Source organism: Hyperolius riggenbachi, chromosome 6 (genome assembly GCF_040937935.1).
Source record: "Hyperolius riggenbachi isolate aHypRig1 chromosome 6, aHypRig1.pri, whole genome shotgun sequence".
In the NCBI taxonomy this organism is placed as follows: domain Eukaryota; kingdom Metazoa; phylum Chordata; class Amphibia; order Anura; family Hyperoliidae; genus Hyperolius; species Hyperolius riggenbachi.
Genome location: NC_090651.1, coordinates 182,207,546 through 182,232,139, shown reverse-complemented (window position 1 = coordinate 182,232,139; position 24,594 = coordinate 182,207,546). Strand labels below are relative to the sequence as shown.

Genomic DNA, 24,594 nt, shown 5'->3' with positions numbered 1-24,594 from the left:
TTACATGCATTTTTTTTTCTCTCTGCTTTAGTAGTGAGGAATTTCAAAGTAGTACGTTAGTTCCTCTTTTTTTCTGGCAGAAGAAAAAAAACCCACAAGCAGATGTTTTGTGCAGCCACCCGGAAACACCAATTAAAGAAAAAAAATGAATCCTTTGTCACAGACCCAAACCTATCTCGATACAATTTAACTCTTTTATTTCTAACTATTAAGAATACATCCGTATATATGCAGAAATCATTATTAACAGAGAAAAGGAGTTAAAAATACTACTATTTCAGAAGAGGAACCCACACAGATGTTGGCGGGTTTAGATTAGATCACTTAAAAATGACATGTCCTCATTTTAATCCTTTCAAGCTTAAAGGGGAATTTTAACACTTTTTATTAAACCAACTTAAGTATTTCTGACTATTTCAAAATTACATCTGCATTTAGCTAAAAAATCATTACCCATAACTCTGCAGTATCTGTCTAATTAAAATACCTAATTTAAAGAAGTAATCTCCTAATGAGAAAGAAGAAAATCTATTTTATGAGGCACCTATACCCATAGTTTCAACACATACTTTCACAGGTGCCCAGTGACGTAACTAAGGAGCTGCGGGCCCTGGTGTAGGTTTTACATTAGGGCCCCCCCAAGAACTCTATACATAGCAATTGATACAGGGCGCCAAAACTTGTCAAAGTACAGTGTCAGAGATACAAGAAGGGGATTGGAAACAGTGTGTTAAGGATTGTTACTATTCAAAGCATCTATAGAAGTGATTATTACCACTACAGGACCAATAGAGAGCTAATACTGTGATAGAGGGTGGACCCTTCAGGGCCCTTGTGAACCAAAGGCCTCGGTGTGGCCACTATCTCTGTAACCCCTATTGTTACGTCCCTGCGGGTATCACCTTTATATAATACATATCACGAGCATGTACTCAATACAATCTCTCAATTTACACACATATGTGTCAATTTGTACACACTACATATGAATACATTATGATACATGTTATTGTATAACTATACCTTAATTTACAGGAATTAATTACATTACTGTATTTCGGAAATGTTCTCTTACAAAAAAGCTTATATTAAATGACCCATGGATAATTCAGATAATTTCTGACGGTCAATGTACAAATCTCAGTATAACCAGATATTTGTTAAATATGGCATCTGAAACCAGGTTTGTACGTACATAGAATTTATACTGTAGATTTTGATAAGTGACCATTCTCATCCGAATTTCATGAGTGTCTTCAATATTAATTTTACTAATCATCTTTCAGAAATCTTCAGAAAATACAGTAATGATCTTATAACACTTTATATAATACTCTATCATCGCTGGCGCAACCAGACGGAGAACAGACATCAAACACACATTACTAGTCAAGATTAACACACAAACAAGACAGACTTGGACATATATAATTCTAATCACCGTTAGACATAGTTCTTTAAAGAGAACCCGAGGTGGGTTTGAAGAATGTTATCTGCATACAGAGGCTGGATCTGCCTATACAGCCCAGCCTCTGTTGCTATCCCAAACCCCCCTAAGGTCCCCCTGCACTCTGCAATCCCTCATAAATCACAGCCACGCTTCTGACAAACAGCTTGTCAGAGCGGGCTGTGTTTATCTCTATAGTGTCAGTCTGCTGCTCTCCCCGCCTCCTGCAGAACTCCAGTCACGCCTGCATCCCTTCCCTCCCTGCTGATTGGAGGGAAGGGACGGGGGCAGGGACCGGAGCTATGCAGGAGGCGGGGGAGCAGCTGAGACTGACACTACAGATGTAAACACAGCCTCAGAGCACGGCTGTGATTTATGAGGGATTGCAGAGTGCAGGGGGACCTTGGGGGGGTTGGGATAGCAACAGAGGCTGGGCTGTATAGGCAGATCCAGCCTCTGTATGCAGATAACATTCTTTAAACACACCTCGGGTTCTCTTTAACCAATTGTATATGGATTGAACTATTATTCCTTTCTCCCCTCCCCAAGGGAATGACAGCCCAAGACTAATATACTATATTATATTCTAACCAAAAATGAACAAAATATTTTTCTCCCAAATATTCTGGCAACATAAAGGTTCATAAATTTCATCTATATTAGGGATTGGGATAGGAAACATTTTCACAATATTTTGACCCATTGATCTAATTTCAGTTTTATACTGCAATTTATTGGCCCTCTATTAAATCTATGTGTCAAATACAAATATAAGATATTGCTGTACCAATAGACAATTCTTATCTAGATAAATTATAATTTATATATTTTTCAAATTTATCAACACTATTTTTATCAATAACTAATATTTATCAATAATTCTATCTATAATTCTCATCTCATGAGAACAAAACAAACTTTGTCCAGGGATTTTATCTTTCTACAACCTCACTAAACCCAAACTGTTTCTCAGAATTGAATAACTTTTTTTCTTAACCTTACTAATAAAACAGATTATTATTTACAAAACAAACACAGACAAATAATCTAAAACATCTGAATCTTATCTGACATTATAAAAACCTTACAAAAATAACCTATAATAAACCCATTCAAAACCTAAGAAGAACTACAAGTACCCAGAAATCTATACCATATGGTGTCCTGTTCATTTCCCAAATGAACTCTATTTTCTTGCCAAAAGAAAATTTATTGAAGTTGATCAGACTTCAAATTTGCTAGATTTTTCCCAAAAAATCTATATTTCCCTTACACCTACTAAGAGAAGTGTAATAGACTTACCAAAAGTCTACCTTTTCCCTAATTTTTTTTTTTTTTTTATTATTACAAAACTAAGGCCTTCTAAAAACCTTATAATATATATAATTAAAATTATACTATCAAAAAACACAAACTCCAAAACCGGATTCGTTTTGGTATCAACAGAAATTTCACATAAATAATATAGACACCTCTCTCTTTAAAAAAAACAAAAAGAGAAGTATAGTCATATTACTTACGTGAACTCTGAAGAAGACCATCCGCGGCGAGCCCTCAGCTGAAAGGAGTAGTATCTATTTTAGTTCATGTCAGATATCAGATGCTTTAGACTACTTCATTTCCTGGCGCCAGGACATAAAATGGTTAATCAGAACACACAGACACAAGAGATGTGAGCACAAATTATGCTGCCTCTTTATTACAGTTGCTTTCCTTATATCCTACTCAATACAGGATTTTGCTCATGCGCAGTATATCATCATATGTCACCATAATTACAGAAAGTCATGTGATTTACGAGAATTAACACAGTTCAATGATCACGGGGAAAACATGTTATTTATGACATTCCAGGTGTCCCCATTTGGGGCATTTATGGGTTTTGCCCAGAGAGAAGAATTTGGCTATTCTCTACCTCATGTAGCCAGCTCTTCCTGCACAGATGTGTGTGGGTGGCTGATTGTTCTATAGACACATTAATATCACACTGAATAGATACATGAGGCACAGACTTAGATACATGTATGCTTGTATATGAAATTGATCTATATACTAATATATATATATACATATATACCTACATATCCTTTCAGGTATGCACCGTGTTTAGCAAACCTTTTTATGTCCAGATGGGAGGAGGGCATTGCGGAGGAGGAGACGCAAGCACCGTTTAAATATTGGTCTAGATATATAGATGACCTCTTCTGGTTATGGGAGGGGTCAGTGGAAAATTTACAAGAATTTATATCACGTTTGAACAGTAATAATTGGAATATTGAACTGAATGTAGAGTTTAATATGCACGCTATTAGTTTTTGGGATTTGAATATAAGAAGAGAAGGTGGAACACTGATCACTAAGAGTCACTTTAAGGACACGGATAGAAACGTTTTTATTCCAATAGATAGTAATCATTGTCCAAGGTGGATAGGGGGGATATCAAAGGGCCAGATGGTGAGGATGAGACGTAACTGCACCAATGTACAGGAATATGCGGAGCAATCACAAATTTTAATTAATAGGTTTCTGGAGCAGGGATATGATGAGATTGATCTACAGAGAACCATGATTGAGGTGGGAAGGAGGAATAGAGGGGATCTGTTGCGGGTAAAGGGGGAGGTAGAACAGAAGTACCAAACAGCGTTTATAACAGATTTCAGTAACCAACATAAAAATTTGGAGAGGATTGTGCTGAGATATTGGGGAATCTTGTTGGAGGATCCCACTTTAAGAAAATTGTTGCCAGACAAACCAAAAATGATATATAGAAGAGCAAACAATTTAAAGAATATGTTGGCCCCTGGTTGTGTGAACCCACCCCAACCACCAGGAATGGCACCATGGCAGAGGAAAGGCTTCTCCCCTTGTGGGGGATGTTTTTCTTTCAGGGGAGCTAGAGGTGTGAGGACGAATTGTTTTGTGTCCTTCCATAATGGTAGATCCTTTAAGATTGAGCAGAACATAACATGCCACACCAGTGTACTTCCTTTGGTGTGAATGTGGCAAACAGTGCATAGGCCGTACAAAAAGAGAACTAACAGAACAAATTGCTGAACATGTTAAAAACATAAGAAAGGGGGTCAGAGGACCAAGTGTCTCTGAACACTTCAGGGGGGTGCACGACAGGGATCCAAGTGCACTGCATTTTTGTGCTGTTGAAAAGGTAAGTATACCATGGAGGGGGGGGAAACAGGATTAGGCTTATATCTAGAAAAGAAACAGAGTGGATCTTTAAGATGGAAACCATGCAACCAAAGGGTCTAAATGTAGAGGTAGATTTGAATTGATTTATTGATGAGAGTTGAAGGAAGGACAACATTCTTTTGGGGTGCAAAGGTAGGAGGTGTCATTTGTGGGAGGAATGTATCAGCATGGACTACTAGATGAGGTTGGAGTGAGGAGTATTATAGGCTGTGTAGATAGGCTCATGATGCACTAGTATGGTTTGTATTTGATGCCCATATAATATGCAAATGTATTTGAACATATGGTTTTTGATATGAAACAGTATATACTGAACTGAGAGGGTAATGTTATTTATGATTGAAATGAAAACACACTGCAATGTAAAAGCTTGTGGAGAAGTGGATGCTCTACTTCCAGGGGGGAGGTATTGATTGTGGAACAACTAGATTGGTGTCTAAGAATGACAGAAGCAGCGATGAAGCACAAAGTGCAATAGTCACACTATAGGGAAATGTGTATGGTTAAAATATGATAATATGCATAGGATATAAGTTTAGTATATGATTAATAAGATGTAATGTGGATATATCTATATATTTATTTCATTTGATGAGGGCTTAGCTTTTAAAAAGTGATTTAAAAGTGGTTTTAAAAAGGATGTTCGGAATGAACATGGTTCAATAAAGTTTTGATAGGAGGCTGCAGACTCCCGGGCTCCGGAGCGCATATTGAAGTGCAAAGAGGCGTGCAGGATGTCAGGGACGTATGGCGTAATATACACGTGACATGTACGTATGATGCGATGGGATGGTCGCATGGGGCATGCGTGAGCAGGCGGTGGTATGACGCAGAAGACGGGGAGGAGCTTACGGCTATACATACAGGATCTCCGCATGGTGGCACCATCCCCTAAATGAGTCACTTATGATGAAATCGATAGGGAGGAGCCACATGCGGAAGTAACACACGCCGGAGCGTGGGACGCGGTGGTGTGACGGAGTGAGTGGGACCCCATTGACATCGGTACGGCGGCCAGCCCGGGAGGCCGCACGGGGTGGAGCCTGTTCCAATTCTCCACAGGCTTACCTACAGCTGATGGCATGTGAGTGGAACCTTTTCATAAAACTTTATTTTAAATAGATATCTGCGCAATGATAGTCTTTGTTTGCATTGAGGTACATACTTGATCTAAGAAGATATAAGGGAAACCTGACTGAGTGGTATCAACCACAGGGTGTGGGGAGCCTTGAAAGTACCCCAGAGGCGCAATAAGGCCACTGTAATATCTGGCCCACCGGCATCGGTGAGTGTGGATCCCTTAGGGTTTTCCTGGTGGTGGTATAATTCCCACAGAATGCATTTATGGTTGAAGCGCTGAACTGGTGCAGAGACTGTATTTACATTGAAGGACTGACTCAAGTCTTTTTTTCCAGGAGTGCACCCATAGTTTAGGAACTGGGTGATACATAGTGTTGATCCTGAGTGTACACCATATTGGTGTGGACATTGTGTATGTCTTAGTATTATAAATCATAATGATTATTGTTGACATCTGAGCGCTGTATGAAATTTTGGATTAACCGTATTTCACTTGAAAAAAGCAGAAAAAGCAGCACTGGATCAGACAAAAAGAAGAAATCGTTATTGTGGTTCAGTGGGTACAGACAGTGGTATACAGTGGGGGTGGAGAGCCTGATAGCTGTTTCGCGTAGATACATTGTTAGCCTCTGAAGAAGCGTATCTACGCGAAACAGCTGTCAGGCTCTCCACCCCAACTGCATACCACTGTCTGTACCCACTGAACCACAATAAAGGTACTGTCTTTTTTATCTGATCCAGTGCTGCTTTTTCTGCTTTTTTCACGTTTATGGATGTCTGCCCTAGCAAGCACGCTTCAGTAGTACCAGTGGAGTGGGGCCACACCACCAGCCGCATCTAGTACCAATGTCTGTTTCTCCATTGAACTTTGCCTATTCTCACTCGAACCCCATTCCATCAATGCATAACCCGAACAGACCCCACCACAATTTCCAGTGATATCTATCCCGCCATCGCTGCTAACTGGCGCCCAAATTGTCCCCCAAGCGACGCTATTTGCCTCTTGCAGGCAATGTGGTGCCCATTTTACAGATCAGTCACAGACACCCAAGTTCAGGCTGTAGTATTGTCTGAATCACGTGTGATGCAAGCATGCAGTTACTACAGTATAAGTCTAGAAATGTAGGTTTGAATCACTAAATAAAAGTATGGGGGTCGACATGTACTTGAGTCAGACCTAAATTTCCAACTCATAGCCTAGGGCAGCGATGGCGAACCTATGGCACACGTGCCAGACCCGGCACGCATAGCCTCATCTGCAGGCATGCCATTGCTGCTCATCTGGCCACCGTATTATTGCATTGAACTGGCCGCTGCATCTATTAGACGCCGCGGCAGTTCATAGCCCGCAGCCCCGCTCCAGCCTGCATAGACTTCCAGCACGCAGAGCAGGGCTACGGGAACATGGGCGTAGGGATTACTATAGCAACCATAGCGTTGCTATGGGCCCGCAGCCCTTAACCACAACAGGGGGCCCGCCTGTCCTGCTGCCTATTTTTGATTTTCTGCTTTTTTTTCTTCTTTTTTCTTAATCAATGGGCCCATAGCCAAGCCAGGATTGCCAGAGTGACATTCCCCCTCACAGTTGCTGCTCATTGCAGAGAGGCTGGCCAGTGCCTGCAACTGAATGGGCCAACAACAAAAGTAGTACTGTGCACAGCTGTGGATATCAGTCGGTTGTGTAGTGCCACACACAGAGAAATGCAATAGTACTATCAGAATACAGTCTAAACTAATGCACTGGAGTGCTACTATGCCTGGAACTTAATGGGCCAACAATAGCAGTAAGCAGTAATACTGTGCACAGCTCTGGGTGTGTACAGCAGAACGATGTAGTAGGCACTGGCAGCCCTCAAAAGAGCTATTTTTTGGGGTGCTTTCACTGCAAGTCAGTCAACGAGGAACAACAAAACAGGCCTAGCTTACGTCCGCTATCTCAGCAATGCGCTCTTTCCCTTCCTCTAACTAAAGCAGCCGGAAACAAAATGAAACATGTCCGGAAAAACTGTGTTTTTATAGGGGGCGGGGGGGGGGGGACGTGAGAGAGTGCAGGCTGATTGGCTGCCATGTGCCTGCTGACTGTAAGGTAAGGGGTCAAAGTTTAGTTAAATTATGATGTATGGGGGGGTTTGAACACGCCATGTGCTCGCCGTCCACCGCAGAAGCAAACAGCTGATATCCGCTGGAAGCAGTCTGCCGGCGAACTGTATCTACTTAGTGATAATAGATGTCAGACTTGCTTGGGAGGCTGTAACTGCCTCTAATATTTGCTTAAAGAGGAACTCCAGTGAAAATAATGTAATAAAAAAAGTGCTTCATTTTTACAATAATTATGTATAAATGATTTAGTCAGTGTTTGCTCATTGTAAAATCTTTCCTCTCCCTGATTTATATTCTGACATTTATTACATGGTGACATTTTTACTGTGGGCAGGTTATGTAGCTGCTGTTAGCTGTTTTGGCTGTTAGAGACAGCTGTAAACAGCTAATTCCTGTCTGTGAACATTGTTACATTGTGGCAGTTTGCCCAGAGTACCGCGGTACTCAGAGCTTCTTGTGGGAGGGGTTTCAGCACAAAATCAGTCACACAGCGCCCCCTGATGGTCTGTTTGTGAAAATCATTATATTTCTCATCTGATTGGGATAAAGTTCAATTCTTGGTTGGAGTTTCTCTTTAAGGGATAGCGTTCAGGCTTCCTCAACCCGAGAAGCCATCTCCATCTTGGCAATGCTATGGCTAATTCAGATTTGTTTTGGTCTCTTTTAGTCCCCTATACTTTCCTAGTGGTTTTGGGTCACTCCAAGCTGCTTAGTTACTCTGTTGTATTGGTCCAAGCCCTATCCCATAGAGCCATATCAATTCCTGCCGTGCACTGAAAAGGACCAACAGTCCAAAAATAGGCTGTCTGCATGTTGGGTTGATGTGGCTCTGTAAAATTTAAACTTGTAGGCTTGCTATACACCAGCAGTACTGGATGTAAGTCTGGCTTCAGGGGCATGAAGAGATAATTTGCATATTCAACAGTGTGCATTGTGGGTAACCACAGTTACCTACTTAAATCTGAATTATCGCAAGTACCTTCTGTTTTAAGAAGGCCAAGCACAGTAAGCATTGGTATGGAGGAATGAGAAAAGTGAGTTTCTTTTTTTTTTTGAAGAATGTTTATATTGAAATTTTTAAGTCATGAACAAGAACAGATAACATTGCCACAGCTATACAGGGAGGCTTCAGAGGAACATAATGATAGATCAGGTAAGTACATGACAAGCATTAAGATAAGGATTCTGCGAGTGAGTATTTAATACCACGTCTGTGTACAATACATAGCAGTGAACTTAGGATAAACACCACAATAAGTATGTAAAGTAGGGAGCCACTGAGTGACGTCCCCTGTACAGATGAGGCAATGGGGTAAAGGGAGGAAAGGCAGGAGGAGGGTGGATAAGGGGGAGGGGAATGAGAGAGAGGAGGGAAGGAGGGAAAGAGTGATTTGGGTAGGGGATAAGGGTGGATTGGGGTAGGGAGAAACAATAACATCACAAGGGTTCCTTTGCAATATGAGGCATGGTTGTATATGCATGATAATTTGACACAAACAGACGTTCTACAGATGAAATATAATATTGAACATGAGCCAGTATGCCCACCATGTGAATAAATGGGTATAGTAAATTGTAATAATAACAATAGGAGTAGTGAGTATCCTGATTTTATATTTTGAGAAGGGGTACCAAGTTCACAACAACCCAGAAAGACTAGTATCTGACTCCAAGATCCACTGACTGGGAACAAAGGGAAATATTAGATAAATTAACTCTGGACTGAAGATAGAGAGAAGGTTTTGGCCTTTTTTTATTCCCTATAATCTACCCAAATCGCCCATCTTTTGACAAATTTTTCTTGCAGATAGTATTAGATTGTCTAGTCGCATTAATTCGTTTAGATGGGTAAAGAGTTCAGTTACATTGGGGGCTTCTAATGCCCGCCATTTTCTAGCAATGAGAGTACGTGCAGCAGTAAGCACAAATCTGAAGACTGATTTTTTTATGGAGGAGAGCGAGCCAGGGAGAGCTGATAGCAAGGCCACTGCTGGGGAGGGTGGGAGAGGGACAAGGTAAAGTTCTTCATGTAGTCCGAATACCTTGGACCAAAAGCTCTGCAGTTTGTCACATTCCCACCAAATATGAAGGTAGGTGCCCCTATGTATACCACATCTCCAGCACATTTCCGAGGTGGTTGGGTAGTATGTGTTCTGACTGGGTCTCTGTACCATCTGGAGAAAATTCTATAGTTTCTCTCTTGATGTTTAGTGGAGACTGATAACTTATGGGATAGGATGAAAACTTTCTCCCAAGTCTCGGCAGGTAATGGTGTACCTAGATCTCTGTCCCAACCATCTGTGATTTTCAGCAGGCATGATTCTGAGCCCCTGGAAAGGAGTATGTTGTATAACTTGGAGAGGGTGTGCTCTATCCTGCCTGATTGTGAACATACGTTTTCAAAGGGTGTTAGAGACCTATGAATATCCAAATTTGGTTGTAAAGAACCATAGAATTTGTCCATCTGAAATCTATTAAGCCACATAGGCCTGTAATTAGGAACTTAGATTGGCCAGTCTGTAATGTTTTTTACCCCTCGCTGCAGGAGATAATGTCTTATTTGTGGCCACTCTTTCCATCCCACCCGGAAGTCTAGATTGTCCAATAAGGGGGTAAGTGGGCTGGGGATGGAGGAAAGGTTGAAGGGCTTAACTAGTTTGTCCCATAAGGTAACGGTTTTCCCAGCCCACAGGGGTAAGTTATCGTTCATCAGCCTTTTTTGTTTTTACCGTCCACAGCAGGGATCTTGGATCTATGCCCAGCTCTTCCTCCTCCAGTTCTATCCATTGTTTCTGACCCCTACCCTGAAACCAGTCTACAATTAGTAAGAGCCTCGCAGCTTGGTAATACTTTGTCATATCAGGGAGACCCACCCCTCCTCCCTCTTTGGGTCTTGTTAACAAGTTGAAGTTGGTTCTTGGCTTTTTGCCGGCCCGAATAAATTTAGTCAGGGAAGATTTAAGGGTTTTAAGTGTAGCTTGGGGATATGAATTGGAATAGCCTGGAAAACATAAAGAAGCCTGCGTAATACGTTCATTTTTAGAACATTTATTCTGCCCAGCCAGGATACTCTTAGTCTGTTCCAATCAGTCAGATCTTGGAGTATTTTGTGTATAAGTGGACCGTGATTCAGTATGAAGAGCTTGGCAAGATCTGTAGAGATATTGATCCCAAGGTATTTAATGTAGTCCTGTTTCCGTTTAATGGGGAAAGAACTTTGTAGGGTTTGGACTAATTTGCTTGAGAGTGAAACATTTAAGGCTTCTGTTTTGGAGAGGTTCATTTTAAAGTTGCTGAGAGCTGAGAATTTATCAGCCTCTTGTAAGAAATTTGGTAAATAGATAAGCGGATTCGTGATGTATAGCAGTTTATGTTCCTTACAGCGGGACTTGAAGCCTGAAATGTTATCATTATTTCTCAGAGTGGTTGCAAAATGTTCCATACAAAGAACGAATAATAAGGTGGACAGGGGGCAACCCTGCCTCGTTCCATTTTGGATGTTGAAGGCATCTGACAGGACCCCGTTCACCTTCACTTTGGCTGTAGGACCTCTATATAAACCTTTAATCCTTTGTACAGCTTTTTGCCCCAGTCCCAAGTTTACCAACACCGATCAAGATAATTCCAGTGGATCCTGTTGAATGCCTTCTCTACATCAACTGAAAGGATACACAGGGGCACCCCCTGTTTTTGTGCTTGGGCCATTATGGAGGTGGTTTTGAGGGTATTGTCCCTAGCCTCTCGGAAATGTGTGAACCCAACCTGGTCTGTATGAAGTATGCGAGGTAAAATGGGCTTTAGTCTTTCGGCTTGCATTTTGGCATATAACTTAATGTCTATGTTGATTAAGGAGATGGACCTATAGTTATTGCATGCTGCATGATCTTTTCCAGGCTTGGGGATAACTGTAATCCCCAGTGGCTGGATGGTGTAATGGTTAAGGGCTCTGCCTCTGATGCAGGAGACCAGGGTTTGAATCTCGGCTCTGCCTGTTCAGTAAGCCAGCACCTATTCAGTAGGAGACCTTAGGCAAGTCTCCCTAACACTATTACTGCCTATAGAGCGCGTCCTAGTGGCTGCAGCTCTGGAGCTTTGAGTCCGCCAGGAGAAAAGCGCGATATAAATGTTATTTGTCTTGTCTTGTAATGTAAGCTTGAAGGGACTGGGTGGGAAATTAAATATCTGACGAGATAGAATTAAAGGAGGCCAGTAAGAATGGAGATAGCTCTGATGTCAGGGCTTTGTAGAAGGCTGCTGTAAAGCCATCTGGCCCAGGGCTTTTCCCCATTTTTAATGATCTAATAGCTGAGATAAGTTCAGTGTCTGTAAAATCCTCCTCCGGGGCACTTATTTCCTCTGTTTCAAGAGGGGGAAGGCTTGAGGATTTTAGGTATTCATCAATTTTGTGATTTAGCTTATTTGGTGTAAGATGATGGTATTTGCCTTTTATGGAATATAATTCTTGATAATAAGTTTTAAAGGTATCCGCTATTTCGGTGGGTTTAACCTTGAGGGAGTTGTCCTTTGCTCGGATGGAGGGAATAAACGTAGCTGTTTAGAATGTAAATAGTTTGCTAACATTTATCTGCTTTTTCAAACAGGATTCCCTGAAATCTATCTCTGCTTCTAAACAATTTTTGATCTAATAGAGACAATAGTTTTTGTTGTGCATTGGAGAGTTGAAAGGAGACAGCTTCATCGCTGCCCTTACTGTTTATGAGTTGCAGCTCCAAAGCAGAAATTTCAACAAACAGGGAATCTATTTGTGCAGAGCGTTCTTTTTTAAAGAGAATCTGTATTGTTAAAATCGCACAAAAGTAAACATACCAGTGCGTTAGGGGACATCTCCTATTACCCTCTGTCACAATTTCGCCGCTCCTCGCCGCATTAAAAGTGGTTAAAAACCGTTTTTAAAAGTTTGTTTATAAACAAACAAAATGGCCACCAAAACAGGAAGTAGGTTGATGCACAGTATGTCCACACATAGAAAATACCTTCATACACAAGCAGGCTGTATACACCCTTCCTTTTGAATCTCAAGAGATCATTTGTGTGTTTCTTTCCCTCTGCAGCTATCTTCCACTGAAGTGTCAGGCTGTTTCTTCCTGCAGAGTGCAGACAGCTCTGCCTGTATGTAATTCCTCAGTATGTGAAAGCCCAGCCAGCTCATAGGAGGATTTATCCAGCTTGTAAAAGATAAGAGAGAAGAGAGAAGCTGCCCTAATCTAAATAATACACAGGCAGTGTACAGAGAGTGGCCTGGAGGTGGGAGATGCATCACAGAACCACAACACTGAAGAACTTGGCAGCCTTCCAGACACAGGCTGACAAGTCTGACAAGAGAGAGATACGTTGATTTATTACAGAGATAGTGATAGTAGAACGTGCTGCACTAAGCCACAACACACTAGAATAGCTTTTGGAACTTGTAGGATGATAAAAAACAGGATGCAATTTTTGTTACGGAGTCTCTTTAAGCCTGGAGCCATGTGAGATAAGGACCTCTCGTAGAGTACATTTAAGTGCTTTCCATTTCATTGGAGCTGCCGTATCATCATTGGCATGATGTATATAGAAATCAAAAATAGTTTTTTTAAGTGCATCCATGCATTCCTGATCCTTAAGCAGGCTGTTATTTAAATACCAATGGAAGCCTGAGCGGGACTTCTCAAATACCCTGATAGAACAAAATACTGGGGAATGATTAGACCATACCCTTGTGCCTATATTAGAGTCAATGACATCATCTAATAAGGTATGAGAAATTAAGAGATAGTCTAACCTGCTGAAGGACTTGTGAACCGATGAGTAGAATGTATAATCTAGTGATTTAGGGTTAACAGTTCTCCAGCAGTCTGCCAATCTCATTTCAAATAATGTTTTTTTGATCGCTGCTAATTACTGATGTGGCACATTGGCATGGCCTGTTGAGGAATCCCTCACAGGGTCCAGGCATAAGTGCACCTATTATAATTTTTCCTTCGGCAAAGGACTGTAATTCTGTGAGGAACTGTGATAGCCAATTGCATTGGTTAGTGTTTGGCAGGTATAAGTTTGCCATCGTGTAAAGATTGCCATAAAGCTCTGTGCAAAAATATGAATCTGCCATCTTCATCTATCAGTTGTTTTTTAACAATAAAAGGAAGAGTTCTGTGAAGGCCGATTGATACTCCTCTAGCGTTTGTGGAGGGATGCGTACTATGAAACCAAGTGGTATATTGTTTAGAGGGGATTTTGGGAATGTGATTGAATTTGAAGTGTGTTTCTTGTAGGAGGATTGAATCAGGATGATACCATTTATTGGCTAACTTAGAGATGGATAAACAGTGAGCTTTCGACTTATAAAAAACCTTCATCGGACTGGTTCCTGACCAAAACTAAAAAACACAGCTTATATACACTGACATACAGAGGAGAAACATTCTTTAGCAAACATAAATGTAATTAGATGCCTTAACTGTTACTGAGGAGGCTTTCCCAGGCATCCTATCTAAATTGATAAGATCAATAGAATCCTCAACATGACATAAAGCAGACTCTAGTGATGAAGAGACATCGTAAATTCCGAATTCAAATGGTAACTGGCCTGGTTACATGCACCATTAATTCTAAGCTTAAGAGAATTGTGGCATTTAAAGCCAGCACCTGAAAGCAAATAAAATGAATAGTGACAGTGAATTCCATCTTACACAGCATATGGCACATAAATGAATGAAAAGATAGAAAAATTTAAATTAAAAGAATTGTGGCATTTAAAACCCATCGTACCAGCACAAGAAGTTAGAGTCCTTGTTTAAACCATCTTCTACAGTTTTGAACCAATGTATAAACTTAGTTTCTTGTGTTAGTCTCATGTTTCCCGATTTGAAGCCACCCATTAATACAGTGACGCGAAAATCGCTTAAACTGTGTCCAGGTAAACAAAAGTGTGTTGGTATTGGGAGATCAGTATATTTTGCAATATCCTTTTTCCTGCTGTTAATAGTGGATCTGTGGTGTGTCATGCGATCACGCAGTGGTTGACTTGTTTCTCCCACATAAATTCCTTTGGGGCATTTTGCACACATGATCACGTATACCACATTAGATGAGTCGCAGGAAAAGGTGCCTTGTACTTTGTATTCCTGTTGTGTACCTGGTATTAGTATCCTGTCAGTGGAATGGATGTGTTTACAGGTCCCACACTTTTTCCCTCGGCAGGGGAATGTTCCATTCTGTTCTTGCCTATTTAAGGCACTCCTCACTATCATCTGCTTAAGATTGGGTGGCTGTCGGAACGCTAGGAGGGGAGGTTCAGGGAATATCTTTTTACTCATGGCTAACACGGTACAACACTTTACTGCTTGTAGGAGGATAATTTGGGATTTTTCTTTATGTAAGAAGTCTAAAAGTTGGGATCTTTTAGTGGGGTTGTTGATACCATTAACATTATATGATGTAATAATCAGGTCGTCCATTTATGGTGTTGTTAATGGAAGGGAGCTTTGAATGAAAAAAAAAAGACCTGAGAACTGTCGTTTATGGTCTTTAAGGGATGCACTGCCAATAGGGAACCAAACAAATACAATGAAACCAAGTAATAGTAATTGGGTGGTGTCTAAGGGACACCTGTTTGGGCAGCCCAGTCCTCCCAGACGAGGAGAAAACCCTGTCGGGGGGGAGGGGGTCGCGCAAACTTGAAATCTGACCATTGTGTGGCCTATAGGTCTTTAAAAAAGACCTTCTTACAAAGTGGAGAGGTGGAAGCTTGTGCATTGCGGTTCATCAGATATCTAGCAGCAAGTGTTAGTTTTTAAAAGTACATTTTTTTTCTCTAGTGTGCTTGCAGCAGGCAGGTAATTAGCTAGGGGGAGGGATTAGCTGTAACAGGAGGTATTTGGTCAGCTTCAGGACTCAGTACTGAGCTTGCTCAGTCTGTGGCTTGCTCACTAAGTGGCTTCGACACAAGTGGCATAGGCGTTAAAAACAGGCGTTACAACACAGGCACAAAGAGAGAGGTGAGAGGAAGCAGGTAAGGACTAAAAAAAAAAAAAACCTTCAACCGATATTGCGTTTTTTTGCATTGGTTAGAATGTGCTAACACGTTGTGGTGTAGTCTTTAAGTTTTGAAGACATAGCAAGGAAATGAGCAGCGCTACTTAAAAACAGACTAGTGCCTACCTGCAAAAGAGTGCAAGCCCCACTTGTGGGGTCGAATATACACCGAGCACACAGTTTTGAGGACTCCACCCCAGCTTCACTCACTTCCCCTCCTCCCCTCCCCCTCCTCCACCCCAACTTTGTATACAATGAAAAGAGGTGCCAAAAGTATAAGATTAGATTAAATGAGCTTAAAAACCAATTTAAATGGCAAAATTGAAGGAGGAAGTGGTGGTCTTACCTCCCTCAAGCAGACACGACAACGACTGCGATTTAGACAGTCAATCACATCTATTAGGAACTCCAAAAAGAAATGCAACGCGTTTCGCAGGTTCAACCCCGCTTCATCAGGCAATATAGGGAGGAGTATCAAACTGAAAATGCCAGAGACCAAAGTATGAATACACTCGTACAATCATAAATGTGTTATTATATAATATTCAAAAATAGTGATTTCAATATAATAAATTGAGTTCAAATGCAAAACTATGGATTAAATATATAAGGTAAGCCCATGATTTAATTTCAGAATAAATGTATCTTGAAAAACACATATACATAGCCCAACATGGCAATGCATATGGTTCCCTCAATTAACTCAATAAATTGAGTTCAAATGCAAAACTATGGATTTTGTATATTCAGTATGTCAATAATAAAACAAATCTCAGAACAAATGTATCTCGGAACAACCCTTAGCCAAACATGGCAATGCAGAGAAGTTGCAGTAAATGAGCGATTGTTTTGACTGATCTAATGCAACATCTATGTGCTGCATATGGATTGAAGTAGTAGGTGTTTAGTAATAAATAATAGTGTATTCAGTATCAGGTATTTGTCCTGGAGTGACTAAACTAAAGGTAATAAAGGTTTTGCTGGTATCACTCTAAGGATGTGTAAAGCATAATTATACAAAGTCAAGATTCCAAAAGATGTAGCAAAGGAACTTACCAATCTGCACAAGGATTCAAGTTAAGCGCCTCTGTAATGAAAGAGCAAGCTATAGCAGCTTAAATAGGTGTTGGGTGAGTGTGGACCAATCAGGGACTGCCATGTGGACAGTGTGGACAGGCCAGTGATGTAACCAGTGATGTAATGCTGGGCGGGGGAGGGGGAAAAAAAAGGGAATTGTGTTTGAAAATTCTTAACTGAGGAATGGTAACCTCAGTGGTAAGCATGACCAGATCTGGTATTATAGTACTAAGGTCGGGGCTTCATTGCCTAATGTAGAAATATACACAACAACAACATTTGCATAGATCATCCAATAAATATCCAATAAAAATTATATATAAGATAAAAAATATAGAAAGATATAAAATTTATTGATACATATATAAAAATGAATAGTTACCTACATTAGGAAAGAATACCTAAAAAGAAGAAGAAAAATGGGGGGTGCGGGAAGGAAGGGGATTTTAGGGGGAAGGGGGGGGACAAAAAGGGGGAGGAGAGGAGGGGTGGAGGGTTTGGGAAATAAGGGAGTTGTTGACTGTCAACAGCTGTTTGGACTGATAATTTAGTATAAAACCAATTATATGAACAAATTATATACAGTGCATATCATATAACATCATATAAAAATTATAAAAATGTAAATATAAAATATAGGAAAAATTAAGAGAGAGGACTAGTTAAAAAGTCTTAACGGAATGTGGATAGTAATAATTCAGTAATATCAAGAGAAGTAAGAGAAGTAAAGCATCCCAGGAGCAGCTCATCCAATATAAAACTTGAACCTTTAATTTGCTTCCTTGTAAAAACACAATGGTAACACACGGCTAAAAATACAAAAATATAAGATACTTAACAGACCATTGCAGATGGATAGAGGTGCGGAGGTGTAGTCGACGGCCGTTTCGCCCCACAATGAGGGCTTTCTCGAGACCGAACACCCCAAAGTAGTGGAGAGTGAGGCTATATAGCACGGATACCTCCCCCCACAGCTGGGCGCGGCAATGCAATCCGCCCACCCATGCAAACACCAGCCAATAGTATGTGCTGCACAGTTCAGGTGTAACCACACTCACCTCTCGTAATCCGCCGATCGTAGGGCTTCCAATCAGGGGACTGGTAGGGCGGGTGCACGCAGCAATACCGCCGGTCTGCGTCACTCTGATCATGACGCCTTCCGGCCGGGCCGCAACTCCACGCACCAAGGGTGCCACCGAGACACCCACCCAGGGGCAACCCTGGGGGCAACCCTAGAAATCCAAAAAAACCCAATGATCCAGAGAACCCCAAAAAGTATCCAAAGAAGCCCAGCCCCGAGTCGGGGGATAGCTCCCCCCAATCTGTCTGGTGTGGCAGTCCTACTACCAGCCCGGATGACAGGTCAGGTTCTGATGAGGACACCGCTTTGGGGGACGGAAATCCACAAGGTGCAGTAGGAGGCGCAGAAGGCCAAACAGGCAGAGGAAGGGGCAAAGGCATTTTGAAAAAGAACCAAATTACATGGGATCAGAAGGAGGTGAGACGGTCGCAGAGACGTCACAACAACAGAATCTAGATATCATCAATTTATCTGAATTACAGTTAAACGAATCATGCATCTCACTCCTTAAGAAGGGTCTGAATTTTTGTCCTAGTGTAGAATTTGACGAAGTGGAATTTGAAATTGAATGGTTTAAAAATGAGCGCAAGATGGCGTGTTATAGACATTTTGAGTCTCAGAAGAAATTAGGCCTATACAAAGATCCAGTACCCCCTGAAAGGATTGCTATCCCTATGATTTTGAGTGAAGATTTTTTCACTGAAGAACAAGGCTGGATCAGAGATCTGTGTGAAATTGAAGGACTGGAAAAGGAGGTGTGGTCCCAAAAAGGGTTAGAGGTTCCACTTCATATTGGACCGAAATCCAGGTTTAACCCCCAGTTGTCTCCAGGTTCTGCATTAGAAATTTTCTATAACAGAGTGAAACAGGAGGTTAGGGCACTAGTTTACCCTAAAGCACAACCAAACCTCACTGAGGAGGAGAAGAGGTCACTTAAATGGTTGAAGGGGCAGAAGGAGGTAGTAATAAAGCCTTCGGATAAAGGGGGCAATATTGTCCTCTGGCCGATATCCATGTATACAAGGGAATGCATGAACCAATTGGAAGATGGCACAACATATAGTAAACTCAAAAGTGACCCAACTGAGAAGTATCTTTGTGAATTAAAAACCATTCTGAGAGATGCAGTGCAGAAAGGTGTGATGAGTTGGAACTCTGCCAATAAATTGATTCCGTCAAATCCCAGAAGACCAATATGGTATTGTATACCGAAAGTACACAAGAATCTATCTTGCCCCCCGGGCCGCCCGATCTGTTCGGCCATGGGTTCAGTGTTTGAAAGGCTATCACAATTCCTGGATTATAAATTAAGGCCGCTAGTGGAAGCCCTGCCATCTTTTGTCCTTGATTCAACGCAAGTAATTCTCAGGCTCCAAGAAGTGGAATGGGAGGAAGATTGCCAGCTGGCTAGTGTGGATGTTACCTCCCTATACAGCAGGATACACCACAAAGATGGTTTCGAGGCTGTACGGTCGTTTCTGCCCCTGTTGGGGGAGAAACCAGAAGAAAATGAGTTTGTCCTGGCTGGCCTGGGGGCGGTCCTGACCGGTAACTCCTTCCTCTTCGACGGCCGGTGGTACCATCAGGAGGTTGGCACTGCGATGGGGACCCCGGTGGCCCCCACCTATGCCAACCTCTTTATGGGGCGCTGGGAGTTGGATCAGGTTTTTCCGGGAGGGGAGGAGTTTCCGCTCGGGTCCGCCTCTGGGCCAGATACATTGACGACATCTTGATAATATGGGCGGGGAAACGGAATGAGTTTGAGGACTGGATATTCACCCTAAACCAAAATAATATCAATCTCCACCTCACTTCAACCTGGGGGGGGGGGGGGGGGGGGGTAATAGCTTGGAATTTCTGGATCTAAAAATTGAAATTGTGAACAATCAAATAACTACGAAGACTTTCAGAAAAAAGCACAGCTTCTGATATGGTCCTGCATGGTGAAAGCTTTCATCCTAAAAAACTAAAAGATAGTCTACCGTATAGTAAGATGGTGCGAATGAAGCGAAATGACTCAAACCCATTGGAAGGCATAAAACAGATAACTGAGGTCAAGGATAGGTTCGCTCAGAGAGGTTATGAGGAAAAAGTACTAAGATCTGCCATCAATCGGGTACATAGGGTAGATAGATCGGTTCTCTTGCAAACTGGCCGGAAAAAGAAGAGGAATGGCTTTTTTATGCACTTTTCTCACTCACCAATGGGAAATATTATTGTAGACTCCATTAGAAAGAACTGGGGCCTCTTACAGACTGACCCTATGTTGAGAGAGAAATGTGTGGAACCCCCCTGCATATCTTTTACGAGGTGTAGAAACTTACGGGACAAACTCGTTCAGAGCGAGTTCAAGTCCCCACAAAGAAGAACCTGGTTAAATCAATCTAGGGTTGTGGGCACACATCCCTATACTAAATGCATTTATTGTAGATATGTGAGGAGGGGAAGAGGTTTCATGCATATGAATAGATGGTACAAAAGTCGACATTTTTTCAACTGTACAACTGAAATGGTTGTGTATGCAATATGTTGCCCATGTAATTTAATTTACATAGGGAAAACAACGAGGGCCATGAAGGAAAGGTTCTCGAAGCACTACAAATCCATTAGGAATGGGAGGGGAGCAAAGAGGTTGATTGACCATGTCAGGGAGAAACATAATGCTGATGCAGATTGCCTGAGGTTCTTTAGTGTAGATAAAGTGGTAGCGAATCCTAGGGGGGGTATGGACAGGATAGGTTACTGTTACAGATTGAGAGTAAGTGGATAATGAGGTTACAAACAGAGGGCCCTATGGGCTTCAACGATAAATTAGAAATGGCTATCTTTTTGTAACAGGTGGCACAGTGATAACTAAGAACCCGTGGGGGTTCCCCCCACAGTGGTGTCTCTTTTTGAGGCGACCTGATGAATAGTTATGTATATTATTGTACATTATTGTAACCTTTCTGATCCATCCATTGGGCCTTTCTTTTCTTTTGGTATGAAATGTCTGCCAATGCAGTACAATGATCTTGACTGATGGTGGGACCCAAGTGATGGGCTCCACCTTCTGGCCATTTGTTGAGTCTGCTGTTTATTATAGTCTTACCTTGGTCAATACTGATGTAGTATTGTGATATGTGAGGGGGTAGTCCATGACAATTGGTGACAGTTTCCCAGGGAGATTGGTCTCCCTGAGGTGGGTCACATATTGAGACACCCTCAAGTAATAATAATATATATATGGCTTGTGTTCACCTAAGTGCTGCTTCTTTACATGTGTATGTATCCATATGAGTGGTCCGGTATCCCAGAGGAGGCCTCCCTTTTTTTCAGGGGACCTTTGTTTACATCTTTGTTATTCCTTCTTTTTTGGAACATATTATCTTTATACGTAGTCTATAATGCCCCCTTGGGGGCCTCCTTGGGATTATGGGCACATAATGGTGTGTTTAGGACTCATGAATATAGTTGGTACTTATTTCCACAGCAATGAATTCTTAGGTTATAGTGTTGATTTATATTTGGTATATCTCATGCATGTTATTTGCATTGGGCTCATTGGATTATTGTTACTGTTTTTATGTACGCCATTTGTGTTAGGCATTTTTGTCAGTATGTCCTGCTGTGGAGGATGAGGCTGACGCATGGATATGACCCCCTTTACTGCCCATTGTTAATATGTTTTTTAGCCTCTAGGTGGTGCTGTAATCCATAGATTCGGGACACGTAATTTTTATGCGTCCTGCTGGACGCATTGGCTGACGTCTTTACGTGGAGCGGCGCGCCGTATGCCAATGTGCGTACTTTGAGACGCGGCGGCATACGTGAGGGCACGGGGAGGCGTGGTGGAACGCGGCTGCATTCCACTACAGATGGAACCGGAGGTGCGTGGAGTCGCGGCCCGGCCGGAAGGCGTCATGATCAGAGTGACGCAGACCGGCGGTATTGCTGCGTGCACCTGCCCTACCAGTCCCCTGATTGGAAGCCCTATGATCGGCGGATTACGACACGTGAGTGTGGTTACACCTGAACTGTGCAGCACATACTATTGGCTGGTGTTTGTATGGGTGGGCGGATTGCATTGCCGCGCCCAGCTGTGGGGGGAGGTATCCGTGCTATATAGCCTCACTCTCCACTACTTTGGGGTGTTCGGTCTCCAGAAAGCCCTCATTGTGGGGCGAAACGGCCGTCGACTAGACCTCTGCACCTCTATCCATCTGCAATAGCCTGTTAAGTATCTTATATTTTTGTATTTTTAGCCGTGTGTTACCATTGTGTTTTTTACAAGGAAGCAAATTAAAGGTTCAAGTTTTATATTGGATGAGCTGCTCCTGGGATGCTTTACTTCTCTTGATATTACTGAATGGACTTTCTATTGATTCTGGATGTTGCACCATCATTATTGTATATGGTTCACGGCTTTTTTGTAGAGTGCACTCGCCACATCACATCCTCTCTGCGTTATTGAGATAGTAATAATTCAATAGATTTTTTTCTAAAACTTCGGTGAGACCCTCAGGAACCAGCGTCCTGAGGGTTTGCTGCGCAACGTGTCTGGCTGCAGGACCATGAGCCCGGCATCGGTGGATTGGAAACAGGTGTATGGTTAGTTTTATTACAACATAGTTTTCTGGGAGCTAAAAGGTTACGAAGGTTTGGGGCTCGTCTGTATGTGATGAGGGGACGGGTGGGTAATATTGGTTTAAGGTATGGATCGTGGAGGAGAATTTCCCAGCGTTTTTGTAATATAGATTTTATGCCTTGATGTTCTTTGCAATATCTGGTTATGAATCTAGGTTGGGGGTTATTGGGGACATCGGTGCTGGGTATGTTCTGGGTGGTGGGGGGCGGTATTTTGGCTTTGTGTCTGGCATCGCAAATATGTTTTTTAGGATATTTTCTATCAAATTTCTTAGTTAGGATGTCGGATTGTATATTGTAATCGTGTGGGTCCGTGCAATTCCTGAAGATACGTTGAAACTGATTGTAGGGAGTATTCTGGGTCCAGGGGCGATGATGAAAGCTGTTACAAAGTATGAAATTATTGGCATCTACGGTTTTAAAAAAGTTTCTTGTTTTGATTTTGTCATGTTCTATAAAGATGGTTAAGTCAAGAAAATCGATGGAGGTGGGGTGATGTTGGGAAGTGAAATGGAGGCCGGCTTTATTGCTAATGAGGAATGTTATGAAGGAGGGGATGAGTGTGGTGTCGCCCTTCCAAATGAAGAATAGGTCATCAATATATCGTTTATAGAGTATAATGTTATCTTTAAAAGGATGGTCATTCTGGAATATAGCCAACTATGACCATTAAATAATAAATGCAGCAACAGTTACCCCAGACACCAGAAAATAAACGCAATGTGGGCAACATTTCAGCAGAAAATAACGCAATGTTGGTAACATTTCAGCAGAAAAGCACGCAATGTGGGCAACATTTCAGCAGAAAATAATGCACTGGGCAAAATTTTAGCAGAAAATAAGCAGTGGGCAACATTTCAGCAGAAAATAAACGCAGTGGGCAGCATTTCAGCAGAAAATAAACGCAGTGGGCCACATTTCAGCAGAAAATAACGCAATGTGAGCCACGTTTCAGCAAAAAATAAACGCAGTGGGCCACATTTCAGCAGAAAATAAACGCAGTGGGCCACATTTCAGCAGAAAATAAATGCAGTTGGCCACATTTCAGCAGAAAATAATGCAATGTGGGCCACATTTCAGCAGAAAATAATGCAATGTGGGCAACATTTCAGCAGAAAATAAACGCAGTGGGCCACATTTCAGGAGAAAATAAACGCAGTGGGCCACATTTCAGCAGAAAATAAACGCAGTGGGCTACATTTCAGGAGAAAATAAATGCAGTGGGCCACATTTCAGCAGAAAATAATGCAATGTGGGCCACATTTCAGCAGAAAATAATGCAATGTGGGCCACATTTCACCAGAAAATAACGCAATGTGGGCAACATTTCAACAGAAAATAAATGCAGTGGGCCACATTTCACCAGAAAATAAACGCAGTGGGCCACATTTCAGCAGAAAATAATGCAATGTGGGCAACATTTCACCAGAAAATAAACGCAATGGGCCACATTTCACCACAAAATAAACACAGTGGGCAACATTTCACCTGCAAAAAAAGGAATGTACTCACCAGACAGAAGTCTCCTCTCCCAGCCGGCCTCTGGCACGCAGCTCCCCCGGCCGATCCTCCTGCATATCTCCCGCGCTCGCGCTGAATGCAATAGCAGGACTACGGGAAGATGGCGCCCGAAGCCCTGTACTGGAGACACAAATAGTCTTCAGTACAGGGCTTCGGACGCCATCTTCCCATAGCCCTGCTCTGCCTCCCGGGAGACTGCGGGCTGGAGCGGGGCTGCGGGCTATGAACTGCCGCGGCGTCTAGTAGACGCTGCAGCCAGTTCATGCAGTTGATAGCGCAGCAGCGTTGGCGTGCCAGCAGATTCGGCTACGCGTGCCGGGTCTGGCACACATGCCATAGGTTCGCCAACGCTGCTCTATGGGGTAGGTCTTGAAACACCCAGAGTTACAGATTGCCCAGCAAGCTCATGGTTTGTTCTGGTTCA

General features: G+C 42.2%; 1 protein-coding gene across 2 annotated transcripts in view; it reads left to right on the top strand.

The window, feature by feature from the left end:
* Positions 1-24,594, top strand: part of IFT56 (intraflagellar transport 56) — a 1,305,114-nt gene that overhangs the window by 823,349 nt on the left and 457,171 nt on the right. The gene's annotated exons all lie outside the window — the stretch shown is intronic.